Here is a 22,258-nt window from a genome sequence, read left to right as displayed (position 1 = left end):
TGGCTCCTCAGAGCTGCTTTGCACCGTAACAAATGGCATCCTAGAAATCTTCCTTCCAGCTGCTGAGCTTATAAGACTACTGGTGACTTCAGATACCTCCTTGCACACTGTTGTTGCAACTGATGATTAGCTTGGAGCCAATCCACTCTTAAGTTCATAATTTAGTTACTGGCACCAGACAGTCATCTTGTGGGTCATTTCAGTCCCTCTCTCCCTCCATGTTTAACTCCTATGAGTTAGTCATGTTCATAAACATGCCTCTCAGCCAAAAAAATAAAACTACCTTCTGATTTGCAATGTTTGCCAATTTCTGTAATGTAAATACCTTCACCACAGCTAATTTTTAGCTAACAATATGACATCATCGAGCATGAAGTTGGGAAAGAGATGTATATAATCCACTTTTGCATGCTGGTGCAGCCAGCAGCAGCATAGCCACTGACTCATCCTTCTTCTCCTCCAACCTTGCTGTGATTGATTTTAGTTCATTCTGAATCACTTTCCAGTAGGATTTATCCAGCTAGTCTGTCTTTCTCTGGTATTGGAATCCTACCACACCTATCCTCCATTCCCCACCTACTTACTGCTCAGCAGCCAAAGAAACTTTCAAAAAACATAAATCTGATCATGTCTCCCTGCTGCTTAATGCCTAAACCTGGCCCAGTACAAATCCCTAGATTTACTGGACAGTATACAAGTTCCCTCAAGATCTAGAACAGTGGTTTTCTGTACATTAGAACCACCAGAGTATTTTATCTTTATTTAAAATTTTTATTTTGTTTATTATGGAGTTTTTGCATTAATTTTGATTTTTTTTTTTTTTCGAGATGGAATCTCACTCTGTTGCCCAGGCTGGAGTGCAGTGGTGTAATCTCAACTCACTGCAACCTCCGCCTCCCAAGTTCAAGCGATTCTTCTGCCTCAGTGTCATGAGTAGCTGGGCCTACAGGCATGTGCCACCACCCTGGCTAATTTTGGTATTTTTAGTAGAGATAAGTTTTCTTTATATTGGTCAGGCTGGTCTCGAACTCCCAACCTCGTGATCCACCCACCTAGGCGTCCCAAAGTGCTGGGACTACAGGCATGAGCCACTGCACCTGGCCAATTTTGATTTTTTAAATATTGCATTGAAACATTACTTATCTTGACTGCTTAGTTTTTTCTTTTGGTGTCCCCTTAAGTTTTGTACCGAGGCAAGTACCTCACTGGTTTCACTCTACTCCTTCCACCACCTGGAGAGTTTTTCAAAATGCGTATGTCAACACAACACTTCACACTTATTACAATAAAATATCTTGGGGTCGGGGCCAGGCATCCTTATGTATACAGTTCTCTGATACGTCTAATGGACAGCCAAATTTGAGAACCTCTAGTTTTGCTTTCATGGCTTCTTGGCTTAATTTCTTGCCACATACCCCAACATTTTAAAGTCTAGAAACACCAAACTGTTTGTAAATTTTGGAACACACTATGCATTTTCATATTCCTAAGTAATTGTTGTTTGCTCTGCTCAGATATTCTTTTTTCTTTTGCTACCTATAGAAACATGATTTTTTGTTGCATGCTTTCTCTAAAATGCTTTCCTAGGCTTTCCTCATCCCACTTTGTTAATCACCTACTGTATTAGTCATCTATTGCTGTGCAACAAATTACCACAAACTTAGCAGCTTCGGGTAACACACATTTATTATATCACAGTGTCTAGGGGTGGGGGGCAGGAATCTGGGTGTAGCTTAGCTCGATCCTTTGCTTCAGTCCTTCATGAGCCTGACATCAAGATGTCAGCCAGGCCTGGGGTCTTATCTGAATGCTCATCCTTCCTCCTCTCCTCAATTCTTCTGCCATAAGGTGGGGACTTGAGGCTGGGGTATATTGCCAGTAATTTGCCTCGTCTCTCTCAGTTCCACTCTTGCCCTTCATGCTCTCCTCTGTGTCATTCAGGATTGGAACCTTATGAAAACAGCTGTCCAGATTTATTTGCCAGTTGGCTTCCAGGCAGTTTATTCTAATGAGAAGAAGTGATGGGTACTGGGAAGGTGAGAGGGAGATAGAAGACATTTTTCTTTTTTCTATGTCTGGTGGCATCTTTGTCAGTAGTGGGTGGCTCCAGGCTCCAGTGACTTTGGTGAGTCAGAGGGGCCTCTGGGGTTTCAGCAATGGCTCTGTTCTAGCCATGTCAAATGCTCCAGCCCATTGATGGTGAGCAGTTCCTGGACAGGCTCTGAACACTGTTGTTCCAGTGTAGAGATGTCTGTGACTTCCTGTGATTAGTTACTAATTCTGGGTTACCTCATGTCACAGGTTGTGTTCTCTGGAAGCTGACACCAAGATAAAGTCTGGCAGGCAGGATATTTATTAAGAATTATCAATTGTGGGAAGGAGTTGGAGAAAGCAGAATTGGGCAGATGGAGAGTCAAACTGTGATGCAGTTCTGGTGAAACTTTGGACATTCCCACAGGGATATCTGGAGTGTATAGGGCCCATTAGTAATCCAGCAGTGAGCCAAAATGGCACCCCAGGAAGGTATAGCCTTGAGCAAGGTGCTATCTGCAGCTGAGGCAGGCCCTGAAGAGGCTAACAGCTGGAGGCTGCTTTCCCACAGCACTCCCAGAAGCTGGAACAGCAGGTCCTTCCTTGAAGGTGGTTCTGGATGGAGTGTCATGGTTGCTACCACACATCTCTTCCTCCTGCCCATCCAATGCGTTTGTAACCAATTCTATGTATTCAGCTTCCTCTGTTTTGAAACACCTAGAGTACTTTATGCTATCTTGGCTGAACATTAACTAATATGGAAGGTATAGCTCTCTCTATGAAATGAGAAGGTTATGATTCAAAGGCAGTTGCTCCCAGACAGCAGGAGCAAACAAAAGCGTTTGCAATGATAGAAGGCAGAGCCTCAGAAAGAAAGAGAAGGGTGAGGGGTCAGATATCAACATGCTCACTCCCCTTACACACCCACAAGGGTCAAATATGGGCTGGGCATCAATGGAGAGAACCACAAACACTAAGAGAGCTTTGGAGGACCAGCTATGGTCCTCCAAAGATGGTAATTTTAAATTGGAAGAAAGAACAAGAGAGGGATGAAAAAGACCCATGCCAACCAGTCAGCCCTCTTTAAGAACTTTCGCAGATGCTCCACTCAGTGGCCAACAGAGGCTAGAAAATGTGGTTTTGATTTGGCCATATTGCTTCCCCAAATAAAATAGCATTCAGTTTGTCAAGAAAAAGGGGAGAATGTGTACTTGGTAGGCAATTAGTAGTCTTTGCCACAGATGGTGATAGTGAATTGGCAAATTTTGAGTATATTCTTTCTTGCCAAAACTAAAAGTTGACATACTTATGGCCATCCCCCTGATTTTTAAAAATTGCATTGGTCTGTGAAAACCAAAATCCAAACTCACTGCTCTTATTCATTTTGTTGTACAAGCTTGGGCTACGATGCATAATACTTTGTTAAAATTAGCAAAATGCTATCAACTCATCTAGGCTGAATTTCTAATGAGAAAAGAGTCCAGGATATTCACCCACTACCCAGGCAACCTTCCCTCCTGCTTCTCTCAAGTGACCATGTTTTATCGGTGGCCTTTGGAGCTCCTTCTGCCATCCCAGAAAGAGGCCCTTAATATTGGATGTGGCAGCCATGTTAGAGAGGAAAGTGGCACAGTACCCTGGGGGTTTCTAGACTTTGGGTCCAACTCTGGCCTCTGCTTGCTCTACCCTGTGCCCCAGTCATCTCATTCCTGGCATTAATCCAGCAAGACTTATCCCTGTGTCCTTCTTTGAGTTGGACCTACTGACAGTTGTATTTCTGGTCAATCATCAATGACTATGTAGGAAAATTTCTTCTCTCTCTTCAGGCCCTGCTCATGCTACTTCCTCTACAAAAGTTTCTGAAATCCCTGTAGCTGGACGTAAGCCCTCTGCTTTGAGCACCCCAAAACCTCACTGGTTCTTTATTAGGACAAGTATTATGCTTAATTTTAATATGGTTATTTGGTTATGAGCTTGATTTATTTAAGTCAGAATCCTTATTTTATTTATCATTGTAAGCCTGGAACTGAGAATAGTACCTAGTACATAGGAGATACTCAATACATGTTAGTTGAAAGAATAGACATATAATAAATGCAGAATAAATAAATATTATAATTAATGAATGCAGGTGAACAGATAAATGTATGATAAAAGAAATGGGGAAGAAAGATAAAAATGAAAGGAAGGAAGTAAGGAAGAGAAAGGAGAGAGAAAGCAAAAGAAAAAAGGGTAAATGAATGAATGAGTGATGCTCCATCTCATTCTGGGTAAGACTCCACTGGCATGGGCATTGACAGCCTCCAGGGTGGAGAACTCAAAGACTCAGCCGTACTTCTACCTTCTTTTTGTCAGATTTTCCCTGACAGGAACCGTCTCTTGTCATTGCCCATTATCTTTTCTATCTCTGAGTTGCCTTGTGTCCTCTTCCCCACAGATAAAGAAAGGAATTCAACTTAGCAGGCTCAGCATGACCATCGGATAAGAGCAAGCCTCAGCTGCCTGCAACTAGAGGGCAGCTGGAATGACTGCCTGAGTGCAGGTCTCTCCAAGGCAGACAAAGACAGGATCAGAATCCAAGAAGGTCCAGGCAGGCTGGACCTGTCATTTCATGTGAGGAAGTCTCGAATCTTGCTGCAACTGGGGCAAATGATCAGGCCATATCTCAAGGCAAAAAGAAAGAGCTACCTTGGCAAAATACAAAGGTTCATATTTTGTTGGATTTTACACTAAAATAACAAAATGCTGCCAACCAATCAACCCACTAACCAAATAAGCAAACAGATAAAGCAAAGCCAAGTAAAACAATCCCTGACACCTTAGCTTGGAAAAGCGAAGTATTATGCAACAGCTTTTTGTTGTTGTTGTTAGGGTAAACTTTATCTTTTCCAAGATTGCATTTGTTTTCAGCAGGTTTCACAAAAATGTAAAGGTAGGCTACAGCTCTGCGATCCTGATAATAATTCGAATTCTCTCTCCCTTTCTCTCCCTCTGTTCCTTACCCAATCCCCTTCCTCCCTCTTCTCAAGATTTTTGCTCCATCTCCCTCTTTCTCTCCGTGCACCCCACTCCTTTCCTGTCTCTCACAACTGGGTAAGGCACTAGTGCCATTTTTCCTTTCCAAGGTGTTGTCCTTTGATCAGGAAGGAAGCAGCAATCACAGCTCCCACAAAAAAAAGGCCCACTTTGACAGCTATGGTGACAGTCAGGAACTACATTTCCCTTCTGTGATATCAGACCTAGGGCTATAATCAGATTGAGTATTTGGGTACAGAAGGCATTTCATTTCAAAGCATTTAACAGGCATTAACTAATCCACCCTCACTGGTGAGGGAGGTGGCTTCCTGCTATCACAAAGATGTAGCCGGATTCTCAGCCCCTTAGCACACGCACTGCTTCTCTTTGTGAAAGGGGGAAAAAAGGAAAGGAAAGCAAAGCAAGAACGTGTCTGCCACATTAAATTGGTATTCCTTGTGTAAGTCTTGTTTCCTAGAAAGGCAACTCCTTATCAGATTCCAGACCTGAGTCACACCTTCTTCTAGTTCAGGCGTGAACTGAGCAGAGGTAATTATTTCCACCCATTTCTCCTTCCAGGTATTAGAAATGCCAAGGGGAGGAAGGTGTTTCTACACTGAGATTAATAAAACAAAAATGAAATCTCCAACAACACTGGAATAAGGTGGTGACATGCAAATGACACAAGGCAAGAAACAGGCTAATTGGTGCTTCTTCCCAGACATGATGATGTCAGTAACAGGCTGAATGCTGAGTGGCTGAGAGAAAGCCTGAAGAAAAATTACTGAGATCAGGACTCTCAGGAGATGATGATGTTGTTGATGATGATGATGATGATGTGTGTGTGTGTGTGTAAGAGAAAGTGGGAGGCCGGGTGCATGAGACCAATATCACATATGGGTATACCCCAGTCCATTATTCAAAAAGCAACTGTGGTCATCCCAACAACCTTCTGCAAGAAGGCAGCATAGCCTTGGGGATGAAATTGGTTTTTCTATTTTTAAAATGTTCTGCCTTGTAAATTCTCTAGGTAGCCTTCAACTATATAAGGCTCAAGGTCACTGAGAGCTTCTAAAGTTCAGTGTATCTGTATCTTTGCTCACAAATACATGCTTTCTTCTAAAAGCTGGGACATCATGGTTTGATTGTTCTCAAGATCAACACTGCTGATCTTAGTGTTGGCCAGGGATCTCACATCCCTAAGCGCCTCCAGCACATGTTGGAGACCTAGACTATCTGGTCACACAATAACAGGCACTAAATTTCCATGAGGGCATCTAGAGATGCCACTTCTGCTTTCTCATTCCCTTAGGGTCATAGAATTTTGAAGGTAGGAGAGCTAGTAGAGATCACCTGAGGTCAACTTGCTTATCTCATAGGCAAGGAACCTGAAGCCTAGCAAAGAGTAGAGGTTTTCAAGAAGCCACTCAGCTGGGCCTCAGTGCATGGCTCTCTCTACTCTACTCCCAGTCCTCCAGCTAAGAATGTGCCAGTAAAATGCTCTAAAGTCCAGATTCCTTTCTTCTCAGCACAGTCAAATAAACGGCAAGCTTCTTGAGAGCAGTTCAAGAAACTTAGTTACTTTGTCTGCATTTGCCGTATCTTCTTCTCAAAAAAATCCCTTCTGAGTGAACAGCCAGCTCCATAGCCCCATTTGCTTCCTCTCTTAAAGGGACCAAAAAAGGACAACTGACTTAAGATGTGCCAATTGATGTTCTCTTCCAGGAATTGGGAATTTAATCACAGCAACTTAAGTAAATATCTGCTATACACAGACGGAGAAAATATGAGTATAAGTCAGGGTTCTCCTGAATAACAGAAAAAAAAAAAAAAAATATATATATATATATATATATATATATGGAGAGAGAGAGAGGATAAAGAAAGAAAGAAAGAAAGAAAGAAAGAAAGAAAGAAAAAGAGAGAGATCTGTTATGACTCATTGGCTTACATGATTTAGGGGGCTGAGAAGTCCCATCATCTGTAATCTGTAAGTTGAAGGCCAGGAAAGCCAACAGTATAGTTCCAGTTCAAGTCCAAAAGACTGAGAACCAGGAGAACCAATGGTGTGTAAGTATCCATCCAGGTCCAAAAGTTTGAGAACCTGAAACACTAATGTCAAGGGCAGTAGAAGATGGATATCCCAACTCAAAAATAGAGAGCAAATGTGCTCTTCCTCTGCATTTATGTTATATTTGGGCCCTCAGTGGATTGGATGATGCCTGCCCATATTGGTAAGAGCAGATCTTTACTTGGTCTACTGATTCAAATATTAATCTCTTCCAGAAACACCCTCACAGACGTAGCCAGAAATAACTGTTTTACCAGTTACCTGGGCATACTTTAGCCTGGTCAAGTTGACATGTAAAGTTAACTATCACAACACGTAAGATCCCCTAGGATGTTGGATTTTTCCCATGTACAAGAAGAAATAGAAAATATCAGTCATCAAGACAGAAGGAGGCCATCACAAAAGATTTAATAACCTCAAAGACAGAGGAAGTCAGGAAAAAAAGTGACTCACTAACTAGTTCTCAACAGATCTTAAGTTCTGGCCCCAGTCTTCATGAGTCCTGTTGCCGTTCCTACCCTTGATTTCTGAGAGACAACCACAAGTCCTTCCAATACATGTTCCTTTCTGCTTAACGTAGTTTGCATAGATTTCTGTTACTTGCTCATAAGTGCACACATTTTACTCATACTTTCATTGCCAACATCTAATGCAGTGCTTTCTTTATCAATTGCCTATGGCTGTATAACAAATCACTCCAAAATTTAGCAATGAAAAACAAAAATTATCTCACAGTATCATATGGTCAGAAAACTGGGCATGGCTTAGCTGGGTACTCTGGCTCAGTGTCTCTCTTGAAGCTACAATTAAGGTATCATTGGGGCTGTAGTCTCATTTCAAGACTCAACCTGGGGAGGATGTGCTTCCAGGTTCACTCACATGGACCTCTTTAGAGGGTTGTCTCATCGCATGGTAGCTGGCCACCTCCAGAGCAAACAACACAAGAGAGTATGTGAGAAAGCACCCAGAACAGAAGCCATGGTCTTTTTATAGCCTAATCTTGCAAGAGACATCTCATCACTTCTGCCATAATCTATCCATTACAAGGGAGTCACTAGGTCCAGCCTACACAGAAAGAAGAGACTATTTCACAAGGGCAGGGTGAATTGTAGGAGGCAGGGATCTTGGGAACAAGACTTCCAGAGACAGACCTGCCACACCTTCCTAGCTCAGATTAATGCCCAATTACAATTTTCTGAGTGCATATTTCTCATAGCCACTCTGTATTTTGGGTACCCTTTGGTCTCTTCCTTATGTTTTTGGAGTATTAGCTGATTGCATAGAGGATATTAAGCCAGTACCCTTTCTAAGAAATACATATGATGACTAGAGAACAAACTTCTGTCATCACCTACATTACAACTTCCTTGAAAGCAGGACTATCATTATACTTCACAATCCTATGAAGATTGCATTGTTGACTGAACGGATTTGTATGATATAGCAGAAAGAGCTCTGACCTGAATCTCCAGCACCCAAGTTGTAGTTGTGTCTCAGCGTTTGACCATTTTGGCCTTGGGTGAATCAGGATTTTGTAGGGCCTCAGTTTTCGCCCATTAAAACAAGAAGATTAGACTAGATCTTTAAGGCATACAAAAATACATTTTAAAAAATTCCTCCTCATTTAAATTTCCTTTAGGGAAGTATATAAAACACTTCTAGAGACCCTCATCATCCCCTCGGGCCACCTCCAGTTTCAGCTTCAGTTGTGATAGGCAGACTTACCTCAAGCCAAGTGTCTGTCTTCTTTCTGCCCCTGAAACTTCACTACTTATGTGAAAGTTTGCCGTGGTCATGTGCTTGTGCAGCTCAGAAATGGGAGAAAGTTAATACCCCCAGGGACAATCTTCACCAGGGTCAGACAGTGGCTAGTGAATAAATACCTCAGCCTCCTGCCCTTCCAGTGAACAATTCTATAAGACATTCTATGCACTTTACTGGGAAATCAGCCCCTATTGCCCTCCATTATATTGATATTTCTTCCTACTCTGTCTTACTCTTTTCTTTTTTCTCCACTCATTCATTTTACTTCTTCACTGGGATCATCTTTGAAATAAACCACCTTCACCCAGGACCTTGTTTCATGCTTTGCTTTCAAAAGAACCCAAACTAAGAAGAGAACCCATTTCTTTCTTCATCCAGCCTCTGCCATGAAGGCTAAACCATGAGGTAGTTTGGATCAGGAAGACAGTATATATGGCATGAGTGAAGCCTCAACTAGACCAGAAAATCCTGCTCCTTCTGGCTCTATCTGGATGAAAGTTTCAGAGAGGGTTGTCTGATTAGAGTGAAGGAAAAGCCATTTCAGAGAGGGAAGTTGTCTGATTGGAGTGAAGGAAAGCCAAGGGCAGAAGTGCAGTCATTTTACTCTCTGCCTGGGACTCCAGAGGAGCCAGCCTACCACGGTGTACCTGCAGTAACCTCAAGTAGCTACTGGTGAGGCAGAGAGCAAGTTGAGTTAGCATTCCTGAGCTATCCCAGCTCCATTTGACACACAAGAGATGCTAGAAATGCTCAAAGGCCCCTAGGGGAACATAGATGTTGGCAAGACACAGGCTGGAAAGTGCAAAAAAAAGAAAAAAAATTCTAGAGCCAAGTGAGCTGATTGGGCCACCTAAATGGGAAATTGAATAGGGGTCATGGCCGTGTCTCAGGGGACATTCAAAAGCTGCTAGGGCTGAGTAGGGACAGTCAGCAGAGAGGACATCACAGATTCACTAACCACAGACTGTTGTCAGCACTGTGGGACATCTGTTGTGGTGGAGACATGAAGTCCCAGGAATTGGAATGATAACACCATATAGATCCCCTTCTTCCACCTCCAGAAGGTTGTAGCATGTTTCCACCCCATACCCAGGTACCACCTTGGAGAGGATCAAGTGAAGAAAAGCAAACTGGAGAGAGAGACTACTTTGATTTGAATATTTGTCTCCTTTGAACTTCATGCTGAAACTTGATCCCCAGTGTTGGAGGTGGGGCCTAATGGGACGTGTTAGGGTCATGGGGGTGGATCCCTCGTGAATGGCTTGGTGCCATTCTGGAAGGAGTAAGTTCTCGCTCTATTAATTCCCTTGAGAGCTAGTTGTTAAAAGAGGCCAGTACCTCTTTCCTCACTCTCTTGCTTTCTGTCTCACCATGTGATCTCTGCACCCATAAGCTCCGTTTAGCCTTCCACCATGAGTGAAAGCAACTTAAGGCCTTCACCATATACCTGATCTTGAACTTTTCCAGATATCAAAATTGTGAGCCAAATAAAAGCCTTTTGTCTTTATAAATTACCCAGTGTTAGGTATTCCTTTATAGCAACATGAAACGGACTAAGACAGGGACACTATTTAAAGTCAAGGAGACTGAATTTCCAAAGCAGAGTGTTTAAATTATTGGAATGAACCAGGTTTACCAGATCAGAACCAAGTTTTGTACCCACTTTCAGTTCTGTGGGGTTCACTTTGTGTGTGTATGCATGATTTAGAAAATTTTCTTGACCATCTGATTGGAGTGTGGAGAAATATTTAAACTCCTCCTGGGTTCTGGTTGGATAGGGAGTAAGGCTTCTGTCTTTAGGATGGGGTTCAACTACAGATAGAGAGTCGCTCAGCTGAGGCAGCCTTCCATGCTCAAGCCAATTGCATTTGGACTGGAAATGCCACATCAGCTGCAGATCCACCTCCAAATGTCTGGTTTTACCAAGGAGGCAGAAGTCAGGGGTCCTAACACACTCACCAAGAACTGTGGAGGGAGGATGGGAGTAAAGAGGATGGCAGCATCTGCCCCTTGCATCTCCTTGGGCAGTCTCGATTTCCCTGCCCCCATCTCGCTATATCAAGGCTATCTGCATCCCCCTGTCTTTCCTGGCCTCCTCTGGGACACCTTCTCTACCATGACAGTTGCTGAGGGTTCCCCAGGGCAGGTCGAAGCATGATTTGCTTTTCAAGCTCTGCCCACTTATTGATCTCCTGTCTGAGAAATGTCAGCATCAGCCGGGAGCTCTCTCCGCTAAGGCACTTAGCTTGGAAGCCTGTGGTATCTGCCTGTATAAACCCTCCCGCCTCCTGCCTGTCTGGCTTTAGAACTATCCCCACCCCCACCTTCGGAAAAGTCTTCTAAAAGGAGATGGCAAGAATCAAACAGCAACGTGCTCTGAACACTGGGATGGGAACCAGATTTAAATTGGGCAAAAGCCGTAAGCTCAGAGTCAGAGCATTTCACTTCCTGCCATCCCTCCCCCTCTCAGCATCTTGTCTCGAGCAGGTAGGGAAGGAAATCTTCCAGAGAAGGCTGGTTGGGGGCAGGAGCTTGGCCCAGGAGTCAGAAAGTGGGGCTCTGATCCAGGAGCTAGACGGATAAAGGTAACCCATTATTTCAACTGCCATCCCCTGGCCCTGCATCCCCACCTCAATGCAATTTAAATGCAGGACTGTGAGGAGGGGAGGGGAAGAGAAAGAGACTGCGTTTAGTGGTTAAACCTTTTAAAGTTTAAGTGCATAAACAGGGCCTTCTCCGTATCTGTCTATAGCAATTCTCATGACAGTTACAGCAAAATTACAGAAACTGGGTCGTTTATATAACCCTTTGTATTGTCAAAGCACATTAAATGTCTGCTTTTCTGCACCCTGCTGAGCTGTCTTCAGCTGTCAAATCCCCATACTGCAGCTCAACACACTGAGGGTAAAGGACTCTGGCAATGCGCACATGGGGAATACCGGACCCTCAGGTGCCGCAAATGTTTTGAAAAAGAGATTTAAATTTCCTCTGCACAGAAGTCCCATGGTTCAAAATATATTGAATTCTCTGCTTTCCAGCCAAATGCTTTGTCACCTGGCTGGTGGGCTTTTTTTCCCTCAAATGAGCAAACACGACATTTGTTTTTTATTCTGGACAGGGTTAAAAGAGCTCATTCATCTATTCACTCATTTGAAAGGGATTTATTGAATGTTTTCTAAAATCCTAGTACTACAAATTATATGCAGCAGCCACTGTTTTAAGGACTTTCTACGTATTAATTCTTTTAATTCTGATCTAAAGCAATAAGTTAGACACTATGATTCTCCACATTTTAAAGATGAGGAAACTGAGGTTTAGTGGATGCTGTGGTATGCTATCCAAATGTACCTTTAGGACTGAGGCACTTATTCCCCCAGCTGCTGGGAGTGCTGGCATGGGGACAATTCACATTTATTGTTCCTTCAGAAAAAGCCTTCAAGGTCACACTCCTTCTTGGGGGCAGCCACATTCAATGACAGGGTTATGCAGGGGTATAAAGGCTCATTGCCTCACTTGGATTCTAGACAACTCAGTGAGCCTACCCTAGCTCCAGAGGTCCCAGGGATTAAATTGAGGTCTCATTTGTGACCATACTGAAGCAGCTCAACTCCTCCCTTGACCCAGCCCTGCCTTCTTTGCTCACCCACTGCTGCTGATCTCAAGCACACTCCTCAATAAACCTCATGCACTCACATCTCCATGTCCACCTCCATCTCACAGTGTGCTTCCCTGTGATCCCACCAGATGTAGGAGGATAAGTAACATAACATTTGTCAATGTCACAGGCTTGTAGCCAGTGGATGTCATTTTAACCTTCTTACTTAGCTACCACTATCTCATTTACTGAGTAGCTTCACTCTGCCCAACCTGGGGCTTGGCACTATATCCATAGCACTCTTTGACTCATTTAAATCTCCAGCCTCAGAAGTATCACTACCCCCATTTTACATATAGGGGACCTGAGGCTTGAGAAGGTAAGCAAGGGGTTGGGGTTTCAGTAGGACTTGAGCCTGGGTGTGTCAGACTCCAAAGCCCTGGCTTTCTGGGCAGCTCCAGCCCTAGCCCCAGCCCTCTATCTACTGTTCATGGAAACAGTGCAGCAGCTTGCAATGACGCTTCTATCTCACAGAGATCTTTCAACTCTCAGGGAGGGATGGAAAGGAAGACATCATCATCTCAATTTTATCAGTGAGAAAATTTAAGCTCAGGGAACTTCCAAGGACTTACTCCGTTGCTAACGCAGCAGAGAGTGGCACCCAGATCTCCAATTTCTGATGTCTTGTAATTGTCTCTGCCAATGCTCCCCAGCCAACTTCAGTTTGAGAGCAGAGCAGGATGCTCTTCTATATGAGACTTTGCCCTTGACTAGGAAGTGGGGCCATCCATGCCTTCACTCTGCCTCTCTGTCTGAACTCCAAGACTCTAGAAGAGAATCTGGGCAGTTGTATCAGCCCCATCAATGCCATCACAATCTCCGCCCTTGGTAAAGTCCTTGCACACATGGCTCCTCTGCCAGGGTTAATCCTCACTGTAACCTTATAAATCAGGTAGGGTGGGCTTTATGTTCCCTATTTTACAGATGAGAATAATGAGACACAGGCTGAGGGTCATAATCACCACCTGGTCCATGGAAGAACTGGAACTTGAACGTAAGACTTTTCATGACAAGTTCAGCGCTCTTTCACCCTGCCCGGTCCTAATTGATCTCCTCGAAGTCGCTACCTTTCCTTGGCTCCCTTCCTGTTGTGAACAAACATATCAGGAAGTTAATTCCTGGAAGAAGCAGGGAGACCAGTTGAAAGATAACTAATGTGGTGTGATTTGTGGAGCTCTGGGAAGCTCCCCACTTCCACCACTAACATCTAAAATTTTCCACTATTGTCAGTCCTGAGAGCTAATCATTGCCTTTTCCCTAGAACCTTCTTTTGACATGCAAAAACCAACTGGAACTCATCTACACTGCTAATGGGAATATAAAATGATAAAAAAAAAACAACTTTGGAAAAGTTAAGTAGTTTCTTAAAAATTAAACATATGCTTATCATTTCACTCCTAGGTATTTGCCCAAGATAAATCGTATGTACAAAGACTTGTAGATGAATGCTCAGAACAATTATTTGTAATATTCCAAGCCTGGAAGTAACTCAAATGTCCATTAACTGGTGAATGTATAAACCAATGATGGTATATCCATGTTTTTGAGCAATATAAAATAATAAACTATCAATACATGCAAAATGTGGGTGAATTTCAAAAACATGTTTAATAAAAGCAGCCAGACACAGAAGGCTACATGCTGTATGATTTCACTTACAGAAAGTTGTTGAACAGTTGAAACTTATCTATAGTGATAGAGGTCAGAATAGTGGTTACTTTGGTTGAGGGAGAGTGAGGTTTTGACTGGAAAGGAGCACAGGGAATTTTCCACAGTGATGGAAATTTTCTATATCTTGGTGGGGTAGTGGTTGCATGGGTGTATACAATTGTCATCAAACTGTACACTTAAAATGTGTGCATTTTGCTGTATGTTAATTATACATCTATAAAACCAATTAGAAAATAGGTCACTGACACAGTAGATGTGATATTTTTAACCTGAGGCTCCAGGAGTCTCTGGAATTCATAAAACTATATGCATTATAGTGAGCCTTAGGTATGTTTTACAGAAAACGGGCTCGAATTTTCCTCAGGTTCCACTTCTACAAGAGTGTCTGCAACTCATTTAACACAGATACATAAAAAACAAAGCACCTCAAATAACCATTCTGTGTTACAAATCCAGCAGACAGTTTCTTTCATAGAACTCTACAGCCTTTTGGGGCTGGATTCCTGGGGACGCAGGGTCATGGTGAAAAGGGGAAAGGTTCCAGAAGGAAATACAGGCCAATCTCACATTGCGAATGAGAAGAAAGTGCTCAGGACCAGTTCTGAGACTGAAGAATCACCAGGTATTTAACCTTGTCTGCCAGTAAGATGGCAGAGAAGCCACAATTGCTCAGGTGTCTGTGACTTATACAGGTTTGAAATCACAATCTTGTCATGCCTGTTTAAACCACCACGACACAGTGAAATATTTCTATGCTGTCAGATGTGGGAGGGAACTGTGGACACCATCAGACACACCTCATTCCCTTGAGAACTGGGGAGCTTGGAAAATTCTGTCCTGGCAACAGCCTCCTTAAGCAATCATCTTAGCCCTCCAGACTTAAGCTAGGATGAGGAATGAGTTGTGTTGGAGCAGCACCTGGTGTAGGAAAGCACGTGAGTGTGCCTGTGTGTGCACGTGCACACACCAGCAAGAGCTGGGGCGGCCGTTTGCAAGATATTTCAGAAACTAGCAGCAGCAGCAGCACTTGGGAAGTTGAAACGCTGAAACCTGTGAATCAATCCAAGTACAAAGCTCGCAGTTTCTAATTCGGTACCTGTTTCCAACACCTTGCAAAGAGTCAATCTGTGCAGAACCTCACGCTTTTGGCATTTCTGATACTCAATTCTAAGAGGATGCAGTAACAGCAGGTGTCTAAACCACTGATTTCTTGCAGAAGATCTTACACCATCAATGACATCGAATTTGCTCTTGCAAAAATACTCAGGAGATTTTCGTTGTCCACATTTGGAAGCATTCAATAAAAAGTGAACACATCTGTCTTCTACAGGCTGTATGGTTAAAGCAGACCCAGGAAATACTTTTACTCATTCTTTTAACATATATTTATTAAGGATCTAGTATGTGTCAAGCCCTGAGCACAAAGCAGAAAACATGACAAAAAAAAAAAAAAAAAACTTGCCGTCATGGAGTTCATATTCTAGAGAATTAATGAGTAAGTACATTATATAATATGTTAGATAATATGGTAGGAGAAAAGTAATGCAGAGAAAGGTAAAGGTGAGGTTGCAAATTTAGGTTAGGCGGTCATGGAAAGTCTCATTAAAAAGAAGACAGGTGAGGGAGTCTGCTTTATGAATAACTGGGAAGACAGTCCCAGGGAGCAAGATGGCCAGTGCAAAGGCCATGAAGCAGGAATATTCTAGGGTATTAGGGGAACAGCAAAGAGGCCAATATGGCCAGAATTAAATAATCAAGGGGGACTAGAACTGTGAGATGAAACTAGCAAGGCTAGACTATGAAGTTCTCAGCAGGCCATTATAAGATTTGGGTCTTGAGTCTGGGTGAAATGGAGGGTTCTGAGCATAGAAGGGATTTACTCAAATTTAGGTTTTAAAAGGATTGTATCAGTCTGGCTGATGTGCCAAGAAGAGACTGCACTGCAAGGGCAGAAGCAAGGTGACTACAATTTTGAACATACTTTTACTTACTTCAAATTATAATTTGGAACATTTTAATTTTCATGTACTTAGTATGTATTCAAGTGAAGGGTTGAGTTGTGATTTGGATGTGCAATTCTCAAGTCAAAGGGGGAGGTCTGGGCTAGAGGTAAAAATGTGGGAGATATTAGCATACGTATTCTGTTTAAGGTAATGAGCCTAGATCAAATCACTAAGACTGTGACTGGTGATTGAGGATGGAAGGGCCAAGAACTCAGACCTAGGTTGCTCCAACATTAAACAGTTAAGATGATTTCTTAAGAAAATCCCTTCACTGTGTGTTTTTTTCTTGGAAAAAAAAAAAAAAAAAAAACAGCCAGATTGAAACATGCAAAATTATCTTCAGACAGCAGTAATCATGGTGATAACTGACAGTAATGTGACACTTACTTGTTTACCTAGCCTACAGAGAGAAAAAAGGAACCATGGAATAGTGGCCTGATAAATGTCTGAGAACCCCAATCTAGTATCTATGGTTGGAAGAACTTATGGATTGACTGTATTATATTATAATTAATTCTTTCTTTTTCTATTTACCTGCCAAAGACCTCCACTCATATCTGCTGCTCATGGACCAGTTGTATAGCATCTGTAAAGGCGATAAAATAGCCCTCATTTCTGAGATACCTGACACCCTAGATGGCTCTGTTTTATCTAGAGATGCTGGCACACCTTTGCTTAGAATATTCTCCTACTTCATTATGCCACTCTCCAATGAAAAAAAATTCTTAAAACTGTATTTCCAGTCACCCTCAAACTGCATATGCATGGTTCTGATCCTAATTAGCCTACCAAAGACTTTGAGAACTGAACTAATAAATAGATCACTGCCCAGATCCCAGACAGGTCACTGGATGGTCCACACCTAAGACAAATCTGAAGTGCACTACAAAGCCTTAGAAAACTAAACTGGCATGGGAATCATAATCCAAAGAAGGAGGATGGTAATTTGCAGCCTGATCCTAGCTAGATCAAGTGCCTACTAAAACAAAAATATCAATATCCTCCATAAAATTTAATCAAGACCTAAGGTCTTATAGTATAATACTCAAAATATTAAGGAAACAACTTCAAATTACTCAGCATACAAAGAACCATAAAAACTTCAACTCACATGTGAAAAGGCCATCAACAGATGCCCATGATGAATTGAAGCACTTGTTGGAATTATCAGATAAATATTTCAAAGCAGATACTTAAAAATTGTTCAAGTAAGCAGGTGCAAACACTCTTGGAACAAATCCTAAAACAGGAAGTCTCAGTAAAGAAATAGAAGCTATAAATAAAAACCAATGGAAGTTTCAAAACTGAAAAATAAAATAATTGAAATTTTAAAATTTACAGGATAGACTTAGTAAGAGAGCAAGGAGTCTGTGAATGTGGTGATAGATCAATAGAAACTATACAATCTGAATAATAGACAACAGCCTGAAAAAATGAATAGGGCATTAAGGACCTGTGTGGTTTAACATTAATGTCATCAGAGATCCAAACAGGAGAGGGAAGAGTGAAATGTTGAAAAATTATTTGAAGAAACAATGGATGAAAATTTCTCAAGTTTGGCAGAGTACATAAACCTACATATTGAAGAAGCTGACTGAATCACAAATAAGATAAACCCAAAGTAATCCATATCTAGACACATCATAAACTGATGAAAAGTAAAGACGAACAAAGACTCTTGAAAGCTGCCTAAGAAAAACAACACATTCCCTACAGAGGGACAGCAATTTAAATGATCATGGATAGTTCATTACAAATGACGCAGGCCAGAAGAAAGCAGCACATTTTTAAAGTGCTGAAAGAAGAAAACTGTCAGCACAATTCCAAATTGAGCAAAAATAAACTTTAGGAATAAATAAAGTTAAAACAATGATATTTTCATATGGTAGAAAACTAAGAGAATTATAACCAGCAGATCTGCTCTAAAAGAACTGCTAAAGTATGTTCATCAAACAAAAGAGAACTAACAGAAGGAAACTTAGAATATCAGAAATAAAGGAAGAGCAACAAAAAATGGTTAATATCTGGGTAAATATAATGGATTATTTTCAATTTTGAGATTCTTTTTGGTCACTGAAAGCAAAAATTATAACATTGTCTTTTGGAGATTTTAATGTAAGTAGATGTAATATATAAGACAAATACAGCGCAAAAGGGAGAGGGTAAAGTGTCCTAAATATTGTTATATTTTCTATATTTTAATTGAAGTAGCAAAACATTGATTGTAAGTTAATGGTGAAAATTTAAGTCCATATGTATTTTGTAAATCCTAGAGCAACTACTAAAATAACTACATGAAATATAGCTAAAATCACAATAGATAGAACTGAATGCTAAAAATATTCAAATAAAACTGTGACTGAATATAATGTGGCATACTGTACTGAATCTCAGAATTAAAAAATGGTATGAGTAGAAAAATTGGCAAAATCCAAGCAGGCTTGAGTTTAGTTAACAATAATGTACCAATTATTGTTTTCTTAATTTTGACAAATGTACCATGGTAATATAAGATACTAACATTAGGGGAAAGTAAGTGAGGAATATACAATAACTTCCTATATTATCACTGCAACTTTTCTATAAATCTAAAATTTATTTCGAAATAAAAAAATTAAAAAATATTTACTTAACCCAAAATTAGGCAAGAAAGGGGAAACAGAAAAACAAAAAATAGAGGGAGAAAACAGAAACCAAATAATAAAATGGTAGAATTAATTCAAATATAAATAATTACATTAATATACATGATCTAAACACACCAACTTAAAGAAAAATGATTAGAATTGATTAATAAAAGAAAAATTTGACTCAACTGTATGCTGTCTACAGGAAACTCATTTCAAATACAATTATATAAGAGGGTTAAAAGTGAAAGGAGGCAAAAGACATACTATGAAAACAGTAATCAAAATAAAGCTGGAGTGGCTTTATTAATAAACAGACAGACAAAAGAGACTTCAGAGCAAAGAAAATTAATTGCATTTGACCCAGCAATCCCACTACTGGGTATATATCCAAAGGATTATAAATCGTTCTACTATAAGGACACATGCACATGTATGTTCATTGCAGCACTGTTTACAATAGCAAAGACATGGAACCAACCCAAATGCCCATCAATGATAGATTGGAAAGGGAAAATGTGGCACATATACACCATGGAATACTACGCAGCCATAAAAAAACAATGAGATCGTGTCCTTTGTAGGGACATGGATGAACCTGGAAACCATCATTCTCAGCAAACTGACACAAGAACAGAAAATCCAACACCGCATGTTCTCACTCATAGGCAGCTGTTGAACAATGAGAACACATGGACACAGGGAGGGGAGCATCACACACTGGGGTCTGTTGGGGGGACGTAGGGGAGGGACAGTGGGAAGTGGGGAGTTGGGGAGAGATAGCAAAGCACTTCCTGCGGCCTCTGTCTCCAGTATCCCTCCTCTCTCCTTCCCTACTGCCTTCTGGGCCAGTTATCTGCCAACCAGGAGCGGCTGCAGAGGCCTCTCCAGTCCCCTCCACACTGCTCGGAGGAGATCCCACAGGTAGAAGCACTTCCTAACAGCCAGCCATTGCTCCACTGGCACCTAAAGGCAGCTGCAAGCAAGGGCAGGGGAGGGGGTTAAGGATGCCTGGTTCTCTTGGGTTAGCACCTAGCAGCCTCCTCTGCTCTCCTCAAAAAGTGAGAAGCTTTAGCCTGTGGGTACACCTCTTTGGTGCCTCATGGAGAGCTTGTTTTTAGCACACGTACCCTTCCTCTCTCTGTCTTTTTTTCCTGAATAAGAGAAGGCAGTTCTTTCAGCACCAGGAGTGGAAAAAGAGGGAGGGGGCCAAGGAATGAAAGACTCAGAGAGTGTTACACATAACAGTAGGCGTATTTTATGGAAAGCAGCCGACAATCAGTGTTTGCAGACGCCTTTTATTTTATATTATTTCCTCATCTGTTCAGCTTTCTTGGGCGGGAGCCAGAAAGTTAATATTCTAAGTCAAAGTCGGCCTTTTATCTGTCAGGTTCAAAATGAAACCTAGACGCTGGGGTTTTAAAGTGTCTCAGCCAAAAGGCAAACACACCTTCTCAGCAACTCCAGCCCAGGGACTGTCGCTGACGCTGCTGCTCCTGAAAGAAGCCTGGCTCTTACTGGGGGCTTTTGATTAAAGGTTGCTGTGGTTCCTTCATCAGGACATGCGTCAGCTTGGGGAACCCGGCCTCACCACAGCCTTTTGGTGTCATAGCGTGTGAGCATGGTGCCATCAGCCAGTGTCTGGTCACCTCACAGATCATGCTGGGTCTCATGGATTTTTTTGGCTGAAAGAGGCAGGTGAAAGGGAAGGTCAGGAGGGGTGGTTAACCCCTGCCCAGGTCGTGGCTGGGCTCCTGAAAACAGCCTCTATGAGAAAAAGTCTGCAGAATTGTGATGATTTTCAAACTTGTCTCCAATTTCTTTGACAGTGCCTCCGTAAAAAGGTGGAGCTTTATTCCCCTCCCCTTGAATATGAGCTGCCTTTCATGACTCACTTCTAACAAAGAGGAACAAAAAGTGACGCCGTGTGATTTCCCAGGCTAGATCATAAAAAGTAACACAGCTTCCACCTGCCTCTCGCTCTCTCACAGGACACTCACTTTGGGAGTCCCAAACTGCCATGTAAGAAATCCAGGTGTCCTGAAGTCACTATGCTGGAGGGACTGTGTGGAGAGACCACACAGAGACACCAGGTGCCCGGAGGTAGCAGCCCTTGCTGCTACAGTGTTCTCAGCCCAAGCACCAGATATGTAAAAGAAGAAGCCTTAGTGATGTCCTCACCTCCAGCCATCTAACTACAGCAGCATGAGAGAGCTCATGAGCTCCCTTGCTGAGCCTAGGCCCCCTGGAACTGTGAGTGCTGAGAAAATGATTACCGCTATGTCACACCATTAAGTTTGGGGTTGTTTGTTATACAGCAATGGATAACCAATACAATGGCCTTCTCCTTTCTGATTTTGTCTTCTCCAAAGCAAAACTGTGGAAGATAGGTCACTTTCTGCTGTAAAATCCTCCTTTGGCTATTGATCTCGGGTCAAAAGGCTTGTAATCCTGCTGTGATTCTTCCTGACACATAATCTTCATCATTTACTCAATCCTTCTAGTCCTTGGTTTGCACATCTATAAAATGGGGATGATAGAATGAGACTAACTTTGCAGAGATATTAGAAGGGTCAAATGAGATGGTGGATATAACTTATACAATTCTCAATGCCCTGAGATCCAAGAGCTATAATAAACACATTTCTTTTGAGGACCACTTCATCACAAGTGTGCTACAGAAAGATATATGCAATGTATATAACAGATGTTACATACATGTGGACACTGAACAGCCCCTTGTAACTCTAAGAGGAAAGAGGACTTTGTAAAATATAAGAACTATGCAGAAGCTTCTTATTTTTTTTTTTAATGATCTGTCATAATTACAAGGGGGCAATCAATGATGTTGCTCAGCCACGCAGACTAATTTCACTTTAGGAAGCCCAAGGCTTCACGGCCCTCTCATTTATACCCTAGTCAAAGTGAGGGCCTCTACAGTCAATTTGGGACATCCCCTGTATTGGGAGGTCACTTAAAATGCAGTGGGAAGTCCCTGGGAGTAGAATTCCAGAAGCATCCCTGTATCAATCACCCCACCCAACCCCAGACCCAACTAAACTCATAGCATATTTGGGACTCAACCAAAATTGAAAATAGGATCTGCAGGAAGAGATGAGGAGTGAGAATTTTACCGCATGCTACATTATCCCACACTTAGCTTGGACCCAGAATTCTTCTCGCCTCTGTGAGTATTCCGCCCTCAGCACTAAACCCTTGGTGCGTCTGGGGGCTTCTCCCTTTCTTACAATATGGCTGCAGCTAATAAAGGCATAAATGCTGCAAAGCACTTATTACAGTAATATTATCTTTATATTATCCCAGCATTACCAGGCCGTGCTCAGGGGCCGGGGAGGCGGGAGAACCTCTTCGGTGCTGTCAGTAATCGGGGGAAGGCAGTTTAGTTTAATGATAATGACTT

This window comes from Sapajus apella, unplaced genomic scaffold, assembly GCF_009761245.1.
Source record: "Sapajus apella isolate SASKATOON/1434 unplaced genomic scaffold, GSC_monkey_1.0 scaffold125, whole genome shotgun sequence".
NCBI classification, from domain to species: domain Eukaryota; kingdom Metazoa; phylum Chordata; class Mammalia; order Primates; family Cebidae; genus Sapajus; species Sapajus apella.
This window is presented reverse-complemented; position numbering follows the sequence as displayed.